Here is a 17903-nt window from a genome sequence, read left to right on the forward strand (position 1 = left end):
ATGGGTTTTCATGGACTCACACTCACGTAGGCATACACAAGCTCTGTGATTACTTTAGTGGCACAATGCTATGGAATTATCCAACAGGATATGGGTATCCAACAGACTTTGGATATGGAATTATCCAACAGGCCTTGAATTCAGGGTTATAATTCAATTAAATTTTAATTCCTAATTAATTAAGAGTATTGTATTTAAAAGAAACCAAGAATGGCTTTTGAATGTTATAAAATATCCTTATAGAACATAATGATATGGTATTCCTTTTGACTTGTTAATAAAACAAATTACATTATTAGAAGTCAAACCAATCTATACTCTTGAAACAAACTTTGTACTATTAAGATTATGCTTTAGAGAGGCCCTGTCAGAAATCACTGAAAATTTATATTTCTATTCATCAGCAGGATTCATCAGCAGGATTAATCTGTAGATGTTTTTGTTGCTGCTGTTATTATTAATGATGTACCCTTTTTGGCACATTTTAGTATCAAGGTTATGCTTCCTCCATAAAATAAAATAGGAAACTTTTTATCCTACTCCATGTTCTGGAACACTTTAATAGGATAGAAATTACCCATTTGTACTTATGATGATGTTATAGAATTGGTCCATAAAACTGTGTATGCACTTTGGAAGACAAGTGCTTACTGTGTTGTTTTAGTCATGTTTTCCATTACTCTTTGTTTCTTTTAATCTACTCAGACATTATAATTTTATTATTTTAGTAAGTCAATTTTTTTATTTTTGTTTTTCTAGAAAGTTATCTATTTCATCCCAGATTTCATTTTTACTCTTTTCCATAAAGACATATACACCGTACGTGCTAGTCCAAAAAAAAAATCTAATAGAATATATGGACATGGAGGTAAAATGTTTATTTTATTTTAAGAATTTGGCTTATGTAAATTGAGAGGCAGCAAGTCTAAAATCCGTAGGGCAGGCAGTGTGCATCAGGCTAGAAATCTCGGCAGAATTTCTAGGTTACAGGCTTAAGGATAATTTCTTTTTTTCTGGGAAACTTTGGTCTTTGCTTTTAAGGCCTTCAACTGATTGGATGAGGCCCACCCACATTTTTGAGGGTCATCTGCTTTACTCAAGATCTACTGATTGTAAACAGGAATGTCTACAAACTATCTTCACTGCAACAGCCAGACTAGTGTTTGATTAAACAACTGGGAACCATAACCAAGTCAAGTCGACACACAAAATTAATTATTGCACCATCATCAATTCTAAGATGCATTTTTTTCCCTTATCTTAATGTGGTAAAAAGTGGGATACTTCTCCGACCCATATTCTGGGTCAAGTGATGACCTTCTAGGAAGGACTCAGGTCATGGCTGTAATGCAAGCAATGCTGCCACTTGGGCCATATAATCCGGCAGACCCTATTGTGTTGGAGGTATCAGTGGTAGGAAAAGGTGCCATGTGGAGTCTGGGGCAAGCCCAGTGGGAGAATCACAATGCAGTCCCCTGTGGTTCTGGACCAAAGACATGTCTTCTGCAGCAGAGAACTCCTGATGTTCTACTGAGCCCTAGTGGAAGCAAAACGCCTGGCCATGGACACCAGGTAACCATGTAACCAGACTGCCCATGATAGGCTGGGGCCTCTCAGACCCACCAAGTCATATGTCAGAGCAGATTCAGCCACACTTCATTGTAAGATGGTTCATCTGGATTCCAACAAGAGCAGGACCAGAGAGCACAAGCAATGAGCAGGTAGCCCAGACCTCAACGGCATCCAGCACTGTTACACCAGCACCTATCCCTCAGTTTATGCCTACCCCTGTAGGGAGTAATTCTGTTTAATCAGGAGGCAGAAAAAGCCAGAGCTGGGCTTATTGATGAAATCAGCTAAGTATGTAGATGTGTACCAATCATGAGAGGTATCTTTGAAAGATAGTGTTGAGGGAAAACCCTCCCAGTGGGCAGAGCTTTGGGCAATGTACCTGATCATTCATTTTGGGTGGCAAGAGAAATGCCCTGAGATTAGACTATCAATACACTCATGGGCAGCTGCGTGTGGACTGGTTAATTGATCAGGGACTTGAAATGGGAAAGGATTGGAAGGCGGGGTTCAAAGAGGTCTGGGATAGAGGCATATGGACATTTGGGAATGGGTACACGATGTAAAGATATTTGCATCACATGTGAATAACTGCCATAAATTGTCCACATTGAAGGAATACTAATTCAACAAGTAAACAAAATTAATGGGCCAGTTGACATTAGCCAACCTTTGTCATTGACTGCTCCTGTGGCATGATGAGCACATGGATATATTGGTCACAGTGGCAGAGGTGGAGACTATGCATGGGCCCAATGGCCTGGACTCTTATGGACTTACGTAGTTACTGTTGTCACTGAATTTTCAACCTGTGAGCAAAAGAGACCAATGGTGAGCCCCAATATGGTGCCATTCTTCAAGAAGACCAGCTCTCTATCTGGTGGCAAGGTGACCACATGAAATCCCTTTCATTCTTGAAGGGTCTGTGGTTATGTCTCACAGAAATAAATATGTGTTCATATTGTGGATTTGCCTTTTTCTGCTTGCAGGATCTCAGGTGGAACCACTACTTAAGATTGATCAAAGTGTTGCTACACTGGTTCAGGATCCCATGTAGCACTGTACCAGAACACTAAACCTACTTTATAGCAAAGGAGGCAAGGGAATGGGTCTGTTGTCAAGGGATCTACTTGTCACATAATGTGTACTGCACTATCCTGCCCAGAAGTTGCTTTCTAGACAGAATATTGGAACAGCCTGCTCAAGGCACAGGTGAGGCAGAACACCCCAGGGCTAAGCTGCCATCCTCCAGCATGCAATATATGCATTGATCAAAATTGTTTGTCTGACACTGCATCCGCATTAGAAGTGCATGAATCTGGAAAGGAAGGGATAGAAGGAGAAGTAACTCCACTTCCCATCACTGAAAGAGTGCCTCGCAGGAAATCCTTGGCAGGAAAGAGAGAAATTCTGGAAACAAATTAAGCTATCGCAACCCTGTATAAGAAAAGAATAGTAGTCTCAACACTGGTGAGAATGGGACATGGACCAGTGGCATACATCAGGCACACTATCTTCTCATCCCCTTTAGAGGCAGGCTTACAAATAAGATGGTTCTTATTTATGAAGACAAGTAGAGAACATCAGGGCCTCCCATCCTAAAACATGGTCAGGTTTAATTTTACCTCTGAAACAGAAATTCCTGTTGATTATCTATTGTTTGTTGGCCGTTGGAAAAAAATGGAGATATGACTAATTTACAGTGAGCTTTTTTTTCTTTTGCCAAAATCGAGAGCAATGTTAAAAGTAAATAAATAAATCCCTTGCATCTAAAGCCAAACAAAAACATCCAAGAGGAAGAAAGCCCTTCTCCTTAGCTGCAAATCATGTTAACCCCACATTGTTGGGGTAGAAGTGCCGTCAAGTTGAGTGTGTAGTGGGGTAGAAAGGAAAAATAAGGTTTTCTCCTTGCAACAAGAAAGGAGAGAGAAGGCCAGAACAGCTCCCAGGACAATATCACTTTAACGAAGATCAATAAAAAGGAGGTTGTCATATTGAGCAAGGACCAAGGGCAAGGGAAGGTGTGTGGGATAAGTAAGACTTTTTATTTATTTTATTTTATGTTTTTGAGACAGAGACAGAGTCTCACTCCGTTGCCCAGGCTGCAGTGCAGTGGCGTGATCTTGGCTCACTGCAACCTCTGTCTCCCAGCTTCAAGCAATTCTCCTACCTCAGCCTCCCAAGTAGCTGGGATTACAAGCACACACCACCACACCTAGCTAATTTTTTTATTTTTAGTAGAGATGGGGTTTCTCTGACCAGGCTGCTCTCGAACTCCTGACCTCAGGTGATCTGCCCACCTTGGCCTCCCAAAGTGCTGGGATTACAGGCGTGAGCCACTGCACCCAGCCAGCTGAGGCTTTTGGGGAGTCCTGAGATAGCAGGGCCCCCCCGGGACTGGTGACCTGAAATGGTCCTCAGCAAACTGCCTTCCCTTGAGGACATGCCTCTCCCGTGTGAATCCCCGGTAGGGCAGCAGCACATTTACTCCTGTCCAGTTCTTCTGCATTATCGGGGGATCATGTTGTCAATCCTGACTGCACCAATTAAATCAGAATGCCCAGCGTGAAGCTGTTAGGAAAGTCCACCAGGCGACTCTGGGTAGCAGCTGGGATGAGCCTGTGGGGTTCACTTTGTAACAGGCATTGCCACCACCTGCTGTCCTGCCCTTGGGAGAAATGGGTGGGAATGGGAGGAAGCACATTGCCAACCCTGAGCTTGAACTGCAAAGTTTAAACTCCCCACTCTGCCTTCTCTTCTCTGTACTAATGAGCTCTGGTCTCCTTTACCCCCCGTTCTTGAACTGTAGCCTGCGTCAGAATCACAGGGGAGAGTTTGCTAAAGCACAAACTGCTGGGCCCCACCCTAAGCATTTCTGGTTTGGGGGAGGTCTGCTGTGGGGCCCAAGAATGTGCGTTTCCAACGAGTTCCCAGGTGCTGGTGGTGGTGGTGGAGTGGGGACCGCACTTTAAGAAGAACAGCCTTCACCTTTCTGCTGGGTTCTTATTTCCTACATTTAGACCATCTCTGTGACCTTCTTCTGACCTCTACCATGGATTCTTCTTTGCAAAAGCCCTATTTGCAAAGCATGTTTTCAACAGACTGCCCAGCACAGAGCATAAAAGAAGGATTACTTTGCAGTTTGGCTGTGTCAGCCTGCTTTGAATATCCCTTATTGCATCCCTGCTTCAGCTCTGGTCTGTGCAGATGATTCATGGGCCGCTCCCATTCACCATGCCCCTCGGATCTCTTCCACAAAGCCTCTTTCCATCTTGCACAAGACCCAAGGATGACACACACACAAAATCCCTAAATGTTTTCCTGCAACAAGAAGAATTTCTTTATACTTTCCTGAGAAAAGACTTATTTTATTCATAACCATGATGAGAAATATGAAACATACACTATTTCAGAACAAGGTAGAATAATATATGACTACTGATCTCTTGAACTGAACTGAATGGAAATAAATTGCTTGGAATCCTTTAGTTGACTCCTCATACACCAATGTTTCCATCTTATTTTCTTTGCTTGCATAGGGAGAGTCTTCATTTTCACAAAATCAAGTCTCTTAACTATATTCCAAGTGGCAAGTGCAATTCCTCCAGCTTCAGTAATGCAGTACCTTGGCAGTTCTGGCTCCTCTTTGAATTAAACATAACTTGTTCTCAGTGATCCATTTCTCAAATTTTGTTCTTCCTCTGGCTTTCAGGCTTTTAACTGCTTTGCAAGCTGTTTTCCCCCATTGGACTGCCAAAATCGGTCCTTGAGGATAAGTGTTGTACTTCGGAAGTCATATTAAGACTTTCGGGGAGGCCCTGTTTTTCTGATATTTCACTGGAGGGTGTTTAGTTTTTAGGGCTGTGGTTCTAACTAAGATAATGGACATCTCCTGTGGGCTGACCCTATTAAAAGACCTGAGAATGTGGCGCCCACTCTCCTACCCTAAACACACTGTGCATTTAGAATGTCAGTGATGACTCCTTGCTCTCTAGCCTAGCAGAAACTGGAGAAAACTACAGCTCAGAGTAAATAGATGACCTCTAAATGGGTTTCTCAGCTTCCCAAGGTTTGGGTAAGGTTCGCTTCTCTCCAGCGGGTCAAAGGCTCATGATATCTGGCTCAGGCCAACACAGATGTACCCTGAAGCCAAGGACCAAGAGCAAAAAATGCCAAATAATTGAGGATCTTCCCGTTAGTCCCCCTTGAAAAGCAGAATCCTCACCTCTCATCTATGGTTGTTGCTGGGAGATGTCCAACCATCTGTTCCCAGTGTAGTCTGGTGCACGTTGTTAAGCTTAATTAGCTGACCTAGATACTAAATATATAGCTAGCTCCTATTTGTTTCAATGTAGATATTATTTTATATGTTGTACGCCACTGTATTAATAACAAAAGCATACCTATGTATAATACCCGAGTTGAAAATTCAAACTCTGTAAAGGCCAGCAAGTCACTAATGTGGCCCCATGGTAAGGCAGTGGTAGAGACTGCCCACGGGAGGAAGCCACTACGCTCAGCTCCAGCCAATCACTGCCGTTTGAGAATGTTAGCTAGGTATTGCCAGAGCCTCTGACTTTTCAAGAAAAGTGGAAAAATCCACATTTTTATGTGAAATCGCCTGGGTTTTAAATGATGGCATCTAGTCCAGAAGTGTTTAGAAGCTTGAGCACCTGAACCACACAAGTTTAATAGCCAGTCTGGTCCTTGAGTCACTCATCCACAGCTTCTCCTGCTTTACCATTCCCAAGATCTAAGTTGACCTTTCCCACAGTGTCACCGTTGTGGCAAAGCAGAGATCCTATCTTCCCTCTAAAGAAGAATAAACAGAGGTTCACTCTGGTTAGTAACTTCCCGAAGGCCTTATGGCTAACGTGGTAGAGACAGGACTCAGACCAAGGAGGGTCTGGTTTTTTTCCAGGACACGTTTGCTTTCGCTTGCTGTTGGCTCGCTGGGAGAAACCCACATCAGGCAGGCATGCAGGGTGGACAGGCAGCTCCCCCCATGCTGGCCCACCTCCTTCCCTTCTGCCATCTTCAACAGATGCCTTCCAAAGTCCCCTGGTCCAGCCAGCAAAGGAGGGAGGATGGTCAAGGATCACTTGTGGGGACATTTTATAGGACAGGCCTGGAAGGGGCACATCACACCTGCTTGTGTTCAGGCAACCAGAACTTCGTAACATCACAATACCCAACTGCAAGGAGAGCAGATAAATGTAGTCTGGCTGTGTGCTCAGAAACAGGAACAAACATTCGGTGGTCTCCTAGCTATTCTGTCACAAACTCACATGAAAATAACTTACATTTCCCAATATTGTCCTTGTTTTGGTTGGGAATATGTCTCTTGCATTGAAACCTCCACGTTTTGAAATATTATTAAGACTACAACTAGGCCAGGTGCGGGGGCTCACGCCTATAATCCCAGAACTTCGAGAGGCCAAGGCAGGTGGATCACCTGAGGTCAGGAGTTCAAAACCAGCCTGGCCAACATGGTGAAACCCCGTCTCCACTAAAAATACAAAAATTAGCCAGGTGCAGAGGCACGCATCTGTAATCCCAGCTACTCGGGAGGCTGAGGCAGGAGAATAGCTTGAATCCGGGAGACAGAGGTTGCAGTGAGCCAAGATCGTACCACTGCACTCCAGTCTGGGCTACAGAATGTGACTCTGTCTCAAAAGAAAAAGGCTACAACTAGAAGACAGACTGACAAGTCCTCTACCTGTTCAAATAAACGGCTACTCGGAGTGTATCACTCCTGCTGCGGTGCTGTGCACACAGTCAGCACTCAGAAATATTCACTTAAATGAATTGAATTAGCCCTGGGGGTTGACACCACACTGATGGGGTTGAGAACAGAGACTCGGTTGTCACTCTAGCCAACGGACGTCACAGGCTGACCTGTCGTTGCACTTGGAGAGATGGTGGGGTTCAGGTGGAGCTCTGGGCAGAGTTTAGATTGCACGCCTTGCTGAGCTTGGAGCCGGTAACTTGAGGCCAGTCACTTCATCTCTTCGGGCTTTAGCTGCTCTTTAGTGGAGTGGAGATGACGGCCACACGCCAAGCTGAAGAGCCTTGCTACAGAGCCACCAGAAGCCAGCTGATCTGCCACAGCATTCGTCACACAGGAGATGTTCCATGGACGATTGTTACATTAACAAGGAGCGAGGCAAAGCTCTGAGGCTGGGCCACCCAGAGCCATCCAGAGCTGTCAACACTACTGGGGACGCCCAGGGTACCCAGCCCACAGGCAGGTGTCCTTGGGGATGTCCTCACAAGGACAGATCCTCACTCTTTCACACACATGGGGTCACGGTAGGAATCAGACAGCACAGGGTGTTCCTGACCAGCATGCGGGGCACAGGATTCTGCCAGGATGTGCTGCCGCAGCCGGACAGTAGGTGCTGGTGGGCCTGAACGTACACCTTCCAGCCTCCAAGGAGTTTGTTCAAAGGCTCCAAAGCCCCTCAGCTTATCCCTGCGTAAATAGCTCCGTTCCCTGTGTGTGCCTGAACAAGAAAAAAATTGGGAAGGCCGAGTGCAGTGGCTCACGCCTGTAGTTCCAGCACTTCGGGAGACCGAGGCAGGCACATCACTGAGGTCAGGAGTTCAAGACCAGCTTGGCCAACGTAGTGAAACCTCATCTCTACTAAAAATACAAAAATTAGCTGGGTGCAGTGGCATGCGCCTGTAATCCCAGCAATTTGGGAGGCTGAGGCAGGAGAATCACTTGAACCCAGGAGGCAGAGTTTGCCGTGAGCCAAGATCGCACCACTGCACTCCAGCCTGGGCAACAGAGATGGACTCTGTCTCAAAAAAAAAAAAAAAAAAAGTTGGGAAGTGCTGTCCTTTTTCAGCAGAAGAAAGCTTTAATCCCCCCTCAGAAGCCCAGTTCACACAACAGTTAAAATGGAATGTGTCTGGTTGTGGGGAGGAGAAGAGGAGGAACTAGCACAGCGTAAAAGCAAATGTGCCCAGCCACTGCCTGGCGAGGGCCCTAAGGCACGTCTGCAGAACGCTGCAGGCTCCGTTCAGAAACACAGCCAACATTATGGCCCTGAGGGTAACAATATCCACCACTATAAATCCATGAAATCAGGTTAAATTGAATATCAAGGATAGCGTGAAAACAGAAAAAAAATTCATTCACAGCCAGAGATGGGACGAGAGGAAACAGTGACCTTCATTTCAGTACAGAGTACAAGGCAGCCATCTTCAAACTTGGAGAGAATATGGGGACCCCCGGGGAGCTTGCACATCCCTGGGTCTTGAGTGGAGTCAGGAAGCCACATTCAGCCAGGGCTCCCAGGAGGCGCACGGAGCCCTTGTGCAGACCCCTCTCACAGGAGTGCTGACACAAGGCTGGTCGTACAAGACTCCCTGGTTGGTGTGGCAGCTGAACCCAGACAGCCTCAAGTGCTGAGCCTCCTAGGCCACCCTTTCATTTGCTGTGCAATTTGTACGGGCAAAAATGGGAGCCCCACTCTACCGATGTCCGCTGTTGTCCTCAGACTGTAGTGTGCATCAGAACCACCTGGAGTGTTTGCTGAACCACAGATGGCTGGACCCCAGCCCTACGGTGTGTGACCCAGGAGGTCTGAGATGCAGCCCCTTCAGGGAAAGACAGCTGAACTAACGTGTCTAACAAGTCCAGTATTCCCGGGCAATATGATGCTGCTGGTTCGGGACCACACTTAAAGCCACAGCCCTAGACCAGGGTTGCTCAACTTCAGTGCTGCTAAGATTTGGGGCCACTGTAGGAGGGACAGTCCTGTGTATTGCAGGAGGTTTAGCAGTATCCCTGGCTTCTACCCACTAGATGCCAGTAACATCTCCCACTTGTAACCACCAAAAGTGTCTCCAGATGTTACCAAATCCCTCCCACCACTTGAAGGCAACCAGTCTAGGGGAAATCCAGAGACCTTCCTAATGCTGCCAAGGCGGTCTGAGGTTCCTGCAGCGGGTTTATGTCTTTCTGTCATCTTTTACTACAAAGTCCCACTCTCTGTTCACTTTCGTCCCCACCTGCTGCGTGCTTCCTGTGGCTGACCTCCTGTCCCTGCCTCAATTTAACCACCCAAGCATCCAAACAGCTCCCCTTCATTCCCTTAAAGAAGTTTCCTCTCAAACATGCCCGGTCATAAGAATTAGAAACACAGATTCCTAGGCCTCTGTCTGGACAACTCTGATTAGAAGGGCTGGGGTGGGGCCCTAAATCTACAAGCCTAAAAAGTGTCCCTGGCAATAGTGATATCATAGAAGTCTGGACAGCTCTGCCTTAAAAGTTCCTCTCAAATGTGAATGCACAAACGCATCACGGGGATCTTGTTAAACTCCAGACTTCAATCCAGTAGGTGGGGGCAGAGCCTGAGATTCTGCATTTTTGAGACGCTCTCGGGAAGGCCAACTTGCTCTAGGTCCATAGATCACATCCCGAGTGGCAAGATCCTAAAGAACTCAGCGTGGCCAGTGAACAGACCTGATCTTTGGCAAATGCTGGGGATGATGGTGGAGTTCAGAGTTGGGGGTCACAGGAAGAACAGCAACACAGTTCAGGAAAACTTCACATTGAACATCTGATGCCACTATTTCTGGGGATTCATTGGCCCTTCGCAACCTCAGGAAGTTTCTTACCATGTGGATTCCAGGTCTGCCACCATCTTACTATAGACTGTACGCCTGGTCCTTTCACCTTTCTCCCGATCATCCACGGTCCTATCTCTGCCCTCCAGCTACCACCCAACAACCAAACTCCCCTTGCTTTATGATGCAGTGCAACTTCGCTTTCATGTTGCCTTACTACTTTTTGAATTCTGCCTTTGAATCCAAACTAGCTTAAGTAGGAGTCTTGAACTTGTCAATGGAAGGGTCTCATCAAAGTGCTTCCCTAAAGAAAAGTCCAACTTTCTTCCCATGAGGAACACTTCACTCTCTGGTGAAGGGTTCTGAACGTGGGCTCGGCATCACATCGGCCTGGACAGAAATGCAGTGAACCAGAAAGTCTGGGGTGGAGCCCGGCAACCTGTGTTTGGCAAGTCTGCCAGGTGACTCCAATGCATGCGCAGGTTTGAGAACCGCAGCTCTGGACCACAGCCAGCTTCTACAATGGCTTCCTCTCCCATCTAATTCGTAAGCCTCAGTTCTTTGTAACACCAGCCAATAAAGCTACAGCTGCTTAGTTTTGCTGTCTGGCTCCCAACAGCTAGTGAGCTTTAAGCCATTTGAACAGCTCTGCAGGTTACCTCCTTCCTTACTAAATACAATATAAATTTACAAACGCAGGCAAATCTGGAAGCAAAAGTTGTCCTTTTGATTTATACCTATAATGACACTCGTGCCCAAATTATTTATGGAATATGATAATGCTCCATCAGTTGTAGGCACTTTGAGGTGAGCCCATATAGATAACTGCTCTCCTTCCTGAAAATAAAATATGTCAAAACAGAATCATGCGGTATTTCTTAAGACTGCAACAACGGTGTGATTTGCAAATGTCATGCTTTCAGGGCATGAGTAATATGCTCATTATTCATAATCTGCAAACCAACCTGGAATCTGTGAGACCGTTGTAAAGGCAAACGAGGTGAGAGTCTGTATCTAAACATGCCAAACACACCGGGTCTTTCTTTCTGAGTTATTTAGACATGATCACCCACACACGCTGATTGTTTCGTGTTTGGCGTTAATTACCGCATTGAATTACCTCAGTGCTCCGAGTCCCGGCTGCAGATACACGGCAGAGGTTGACTTTGAATTGGCTGTGCTTGAAATGAGCTCAGCACACGTAGGAACAAAGGAAAAAAAGATTAAAAAATATCACCTAGAGATCTCGGGAGAACCTAACAAGATGTAAACCCACTCATATTTGGTTTCCCACATTAGCATGTACCAGGACTAGCATGGTAATCCCACCAAACTGGTTTCCCCATGAAGCCGGGTTGGCATGAAAGGCGGGCATGGATCTGGTGAACACATTCTCTGTGACCACTCTCGATGGCAGATAGTCCCTTCCTGTCGCTTGAAGCGTGACTTCCAAGTACAGGGCATGATAGGTTATTTTCCCTGGTTCTCCTCATTTGCTCCAGTTTTTCTCTTTCAGCTCTGTGGAGTCAGTAAGTAAATTCTGTAGGACCAAAGTACAGAGAAAACACTGTCTGCCTTTCCCCCATTTCATCTGGGGAAGGTCAGCTCCAGACCCTCAACCTTGAAGTCAGATAAGCAGGCTGACCTTGAACCATCAGAGTGGCCAGACTGAGGACAATATCGGAGGCCATTAGGTCATACAGGAGTGTAGGTCCTTCTGAGGTCTGTCATGAGAAAGGAAATACATTGCAACCTGTAATGGCATCTGCCATGGTCTGAATGTGCGCCCGCAAAATATATGTTGGAACTTAAACCCCAATGTGATAGTTTTAAGAGATGAAGGCTTTAAGAGGTGGTACAGTTGCTAGGGCTCCATCCTTATGACTGGGATTAGTGCCTTATGAAGGGGCTTGTGGGACCTCACCAGGCTCTTTGACCCTTCTGTCTTCAGCCCCTCATCAGACACTGAATGCCAGCACCTTGATCTAGGACTTCCCAGCCTCCTGAACTGTAGGAAACAAAATTCTGTTCTTTATAAACTACCCAATCTAAGGTACTTTGTTATAGGAGCATGAATAAACTGAGGCACAACCTTCAGTAATTTCCTGAGACCAAATTACTCACACACAAATACTATGGGAGCCAGGAATTGAGACGGTCCACAAGAGTCTGCCCACTGGTGTACACACCCTGCAGTAACCTCCCTTGGAGTGTGAGGGGGGCCTCTGTGAGTAGGGCACCCACCTACTGTCTTTGGTAATCAGAAGGAGATTATTCCACATGGGTCTGACCCAATCAGAGGGGACTCTGAAGAAGGTGAGGCCACAGATGCTGGCCTGTAACAAAGCAGACGTCCTTGCTGTGAGCTGCCTATGGGGCCACCTCGCAAGGAACCACAAGGAGCCTCAATGGGTTGAGAGTAAGCCCCAGCCAACGGCCAACAGGAAATGAATTCCACCAACGAAAACTGAGCTTAGAAGTGAACCCTGAGTGTCCATGGAGACCCAGCTCTAGCCAACTTCATTTCAGCCTGCTCAGCCCCTGAGCAGTGGCCCCAGGCAGCCCACAACCCAGCCTCCTGACCCACACAAACTAGGAAGCAGTAAGTGCATGTTTTTTCTAAGCTGCTAAGTGTGTGGTGATATGGTACACAGCAACAGAAAACTAATACAGATGCATGAAATTATTCAGAAGAAATTTCTTTTTTTTTTTTTTGAGATAGAGTTTCGCTCTGTCTCCCAGGCTGGAGCACAGTGGTGCGATCTCAGCTCACTGCAAGCTCTGCCTCCCAGGTTCACGCTGTTCTACTGCCTCAGCCTCCCGAGTAGCTGGGACTACAGGTGCCCGCCACCACACTCAGCTAATTTTTTTGTATTTTCAGTACAGATGGGGTTTCACCATGTTAGCCGCCGTGCCCGGTCCAGAAGAATGTTAATAAAAGGTTATTTACTTAATGGGAGCACGTTTTTTAAAAAAGGAAAACAAGCTGAGCGCAGTGGCTCACACCTGTAATCCCAGCACTTTGGGAGGCCGAGGCAGGTGGAACACAGGGTCAGGAGATTGAGACCATCCTGGCTAACATGGTGAAACCCCATCTCTACAAAAAATGCAGAAAATTGGCCGGGCGTGGTGGCGGGTGCCTGTGGTCCCAGCTACTTGGGAGACTGAGGCAGGAGAATGGTGTGAATCTGGGAGGTGGAGCTTGGAGTGAGCCGAGATCACGCCCCTGCACTCCAGCCTGGGCTACAGAGCAAGACTCCGTCTCAAAAAAAAAAAAAAAAAAAAAAAAAAAAGGAAAACAATGTGGACCTACTTTGATCAGCCAAGTCACCCAGAAAAGTCATTACAAATTCTCCACCTGGAAATTGACAGACTAGCAGTTTTTCCCAAGCCCACTCACCATTCCCTCCAGCCAAAGACACGTACTGAGCATCCTCCGCATTTCTGGCTTTCTCTGCTTGTCTCTGCTTCCCCCATTCTCACTGGTGCCAAGTTTAGAACGGAGTCACTTTGCAGGACTACTTTTCCATCTTCTCTTCTCCTCTTGAGAGTGGATCTCTGTTCCGCCTGCCCCGTGTGGCCTCCATCTCCAGTTAGTTCGGGCACCCTCCAGAGATGTCACACCAGCGTTAGCGAATGCTGAGCTGGGGCTTTAGGACCGCCTCCCTATTTTCCTTGCTCTCTGGTTGGCTCTTCTGGGACACCTGCTCAGGAGGCCCTTCCTACCCACTTAGCCTCCTTTGGGCGATGAAAAAAAGGAGCTTCCACCACAACATCAGCAGACCTGCACTGAGTCTGAACCTCTGGGGTCCTCACGCACTGAAATCGTGTGTCGGTCAGATGTCCCAGGGTGTCCAAACACTCGCATCAGTTTTGTGTGTAACCGAGGCATTGACATTGCAGCGAATCCACTGTGAGCCTCTCCGAAGTCCTTCAGACACTTTTGCAGACCGGCGGCCCCTCCCAAAGTGCTCCTCAGCTCCGTCTTTCCCGCCCCCTCCCTAACCCCCAGCTCCTGCCGAGTCCTCGTGTAGAAAACTGTTGCTACCTCGGCATCTCAGGTCTCCCTTTTTGCCCCAAAGCAGTTCTCACAGACTCACACAGCCCCACCATCAACCCACTGCACGAAGAACACTCCCTCCGTGAGAAGGACGCTCGCTCCAGATGCTGGGACAGTAAGTTCCCTCAGCACTTAGGAGAACGCTGTGTTCTTCCAGAGTAGTAGAAGACAAATCCCAACAGATCTTTTTTATTTTATTTTATTTATTTTATTTTTTTTTTTTTGAGACGGAGTCTCGCTCTGTCGCCCAGGCTGGAGTGCAGTGGCGCGATCTCGGCTCACTACAAGCTCCGCCTCCCGGGTTCCCGCCATTCTCCTGCCTCAGCCTCCCGAGTAGCTGGGACTACAGGCGCCCGCCACCTCGCCCGGCTAATTTTTTGTATTTTTTAGTAGAGGCGGGTTTTCGCCGTGTTAGCCAGGATGGGTCTCGATCTCCTGATCTCGTGATCCGCCCGTCTCGGCCTCCCGAAGTGCTGGGATTGCAGGCTTGAGCCACCGCGCCCGGCCATCCCAACAGATCTTACAGCGACTTCAGTAAAGCAGCCTGGTTCTGTCGCATTTGCTGCACCACAAATGACCCCAAAACTCAGTGACTTAAACACAGTTTACGGCTGTTTGCACTTCCGTGGGTCGGCAGGTGGGTGGTTCCTCTGCTGCTTTCACCTGGGCTCGCTCCTGCAGCTGCATCGAGCTGGACTCTTGGCCAGGAAGGACTGAGTGGGCCTCACCAGCATGCCTGGCTACGGTGCTGGGTGCTGGCTGGGTGCCTCAGCTTCCCTCCATGCGACCTCTCACCCTCCCGCGGGTGGGCCTGGTGCCTTCCCTGGCACTCTCAGGGCAGCCTTCCAAGGGAGCGAGACAGAGGCTGCAAGCCTGTGAGAGCTGAGGGAATGTCACTCCCTCCACGGCCTGTTGGTGGAAGCACTTTGTCACAAGGCTTGCTCGGATTCAAGGGGACCCTGGGAGTGGTCTCTGTGGGAAGAACGACAAAGTCAAACCTGAGAAGAGTTTTGCAATCTACCAACTGGTGTTTTTATTTTTACTTCATTCTCTTCGGTGCTCATGTAAGCATTCTCTCTCTCCTCTCTCTCTCTCTTTCTCTCTGTCTCTCTCTCTCTCCTCTCTCCCTCTTCCCGCTTTTCTCTGACACATACACACATGCACACACACACTCTCTCTCTCTCTCCTCTCTCTCTCTCCCCCCTTTTCTCTGACACACACACACACTCTCTCTCTCTCTCTTAAAAATCAGACATGAAGTTGGGCACGGTGGCTCACACCTGTAAACCCAGCACTTTGGGAGGCCGAGGCAGGCAGATCACGAGGTCAGGAGATCAAGACCATCCTGGCTAATAGGGTGAAACCCTGTCTCTACTAAAAATACAAAAAATTAGCCAGGAGTGGTGGCGGGAGCCTGTAGTCCCAGCTGCTTGGGAGGCTGAGGCAGGAGAATGGTGTGAACCCAGGAGGCGGAGCTTGCAGTGAGCCAAGATCATGCCACTGCACTCCAGCCTGTGCAGCAGAGCAAGACTCCGTCTAAAAAAAAAAAAAAAAAAAATCAGACATGAGCCCACAAAACTCTGGACCGGGAGACAAACCCAAGTAGTAAGTGCCATGATGTCCTGAGAACCTCTCTTCCTCTTTGATTTGGCCCACTGGTGTCTTCCTGACTCTTTCTTTAGGATCGGTTTTTCTACGAGGGAGTACTCAGTCCCTAAAACACTGGTTCCTACACGGGCCTGACCAGACCCAGCGTGTCTGAGTCCAAGGCCTGGGGCCTACTTGTCTCGCTCCTGGGCCACCTCTCCACTGCTGTCACCAAGTTGCTTCACGGCAGCCCTGTGCAGAGGCCATGCCAGCCAAGGCTCCATCTGCTCTCCTCCTCCCCGAACCCTGAGTCGTCTGGGAGTGCCGTGTGTGGCAGATGATGGACAATCCGGGGAGCAGGGATGGTCAGGCTTCAAAGGGCAGGGAGGGTGCGGGACACAGGCCGAGGCATGGAGTCGGTTGGATGGACAGCGAAGAGAACCAACTGGAAGGCAGGGGCTCAGGAGCCACAGAACAGAGGCTCAGGCAGCAGGCAGGTGGGAAACTGGAATGTCAGCGCTGGCATGGGCAACAGTGGGAGGAAGGCCTTGGAGATGACTCTGGGACAAGCTCCCATCATGGAGCTCAAGAGGCAAAGCCTTGTTATACCGTCGCATTTCAGTTGCGTGAAATAGATTTCTATGACGAAGGCAAGCGTGAAAACACAAATCACAGCCTCTGGAGGTTTGGCTCCGTACACTTAACACTTTCACCTTGATAGAAAATGAGCTCTTACAAAGCGTGCTGCCGAGGATGACTACTCGGTTGAAATATCCAAGTGAATTAATTTGATAAATTTCATCTTTTCCATGTGCCCTATAGACATCAGCATACCTGGAGAAAATACAAGATTACTTTTCCCCAAAGAAAAACCCAATAATAAAAAGCCATTAACCTGTGTCCTTTAAAAGTCTGAAATTACTGAAGAGCAAAGCTGTTTCCTTTCTTCCTCTAATGTGAGTATCTTGGGCAGTCACCCGAACCCATCTGGCCACTCAAAATTGTCATGGTCTAAAAAGGAATAAGCAAAGAAGCAAAAATAATCTGTTTGCCAATTTAAGAGTTAGGAATGGCAAAACATTTGGGATGAGGAAAGGAAGAAGAGAGACTTTTTCAAAGAAGTGCTTTAGAAATTATATTTTGGGGGATGTTTTAAAAACCAGCTTGCTACATTTCTATTTTAAAATTAATGGCATATACTTGATCAAAAATGCTAAAATGCTATTTCCAGCAAATTGCACAGATAATTAAGTCTAATTTCAATGATGTTTGAAATAATGGCAATACATCTTTATGGGTTCTTGCATCCAATTCATACTGAAAATTCATTTAAATTTTATTTTAATACAGATTTTTCTCAGTGTGGTGATGTTTCATGAGTTAATGTAACTAAGGTCATATCTACACAGCCGAACACTACAAACAGGAAAAAAAGAAAATTATTTGGCTAACTCAAATATCTTAAAAATTGCCCTATTTATACACCATACTGCTTCAATTCTTCAGTTTTTCCTTTTGTGGCTTCCATATCTATATTGTCAATTCCCATTCCTCAAGTTTCAAAATGAATAGATTCTATTTCTCTCTCACACAATGCGAACCGAGAGTTACGATAATAAATGCATAATCTAACAAACTACTCTGAAAATCTAACTGAGGGTAGATTGGGAAGGTACTAGACAATTGTTAGTTTAAACGGATACCTCAACAAACGGATGTTGAAAAATATCGCTGTCCAGAGCTAAACATAGCTCTTACGCCCAACCTGCCACAAAAATAACACTTTGTAGACAAATTCATTTCCATTCTTCCTTTTGACCCTCTCAGCCATGCTAAGAGGTAGGTTAAGCAGCTAAGGTTTCTTGTGAAGGTGAAGCCTTTTCCCACAGACACATGTTCAGTGGAAGAATTTCTACTGGAACCCCTGTTTTCTGAATCTAGGGCCTCACTACACTCTATGTAAAACAAAGAGCTTTATAGCAGAACAATTTACTCCCTACTTGCCCCCACCACTTGCCAAAAATATTAAGTGTGTTCCCAGTATCTAGCCAGTTAGCTGAAATTCTCTTCAGACAGGAGTTTCTATGGTGCTGCCTGTCTTTTACAT

The sequence above is a fragment of the Chlorocebus sabaeus genome, chromosome 13, assembly GCF_047675955.1.
Source record: "Chlorocebus sabaeus isolate Y175 chromosome 13, mChlSab1.0.hap1, whole genome shotgun sequence".
NCBI classification, from domain to species: Eukaryota; Metazoa; Chordata; class Mammalia; order Primates; family Cercopithecidae; genus Chlorocebus; species Chlorocebus sabaeus.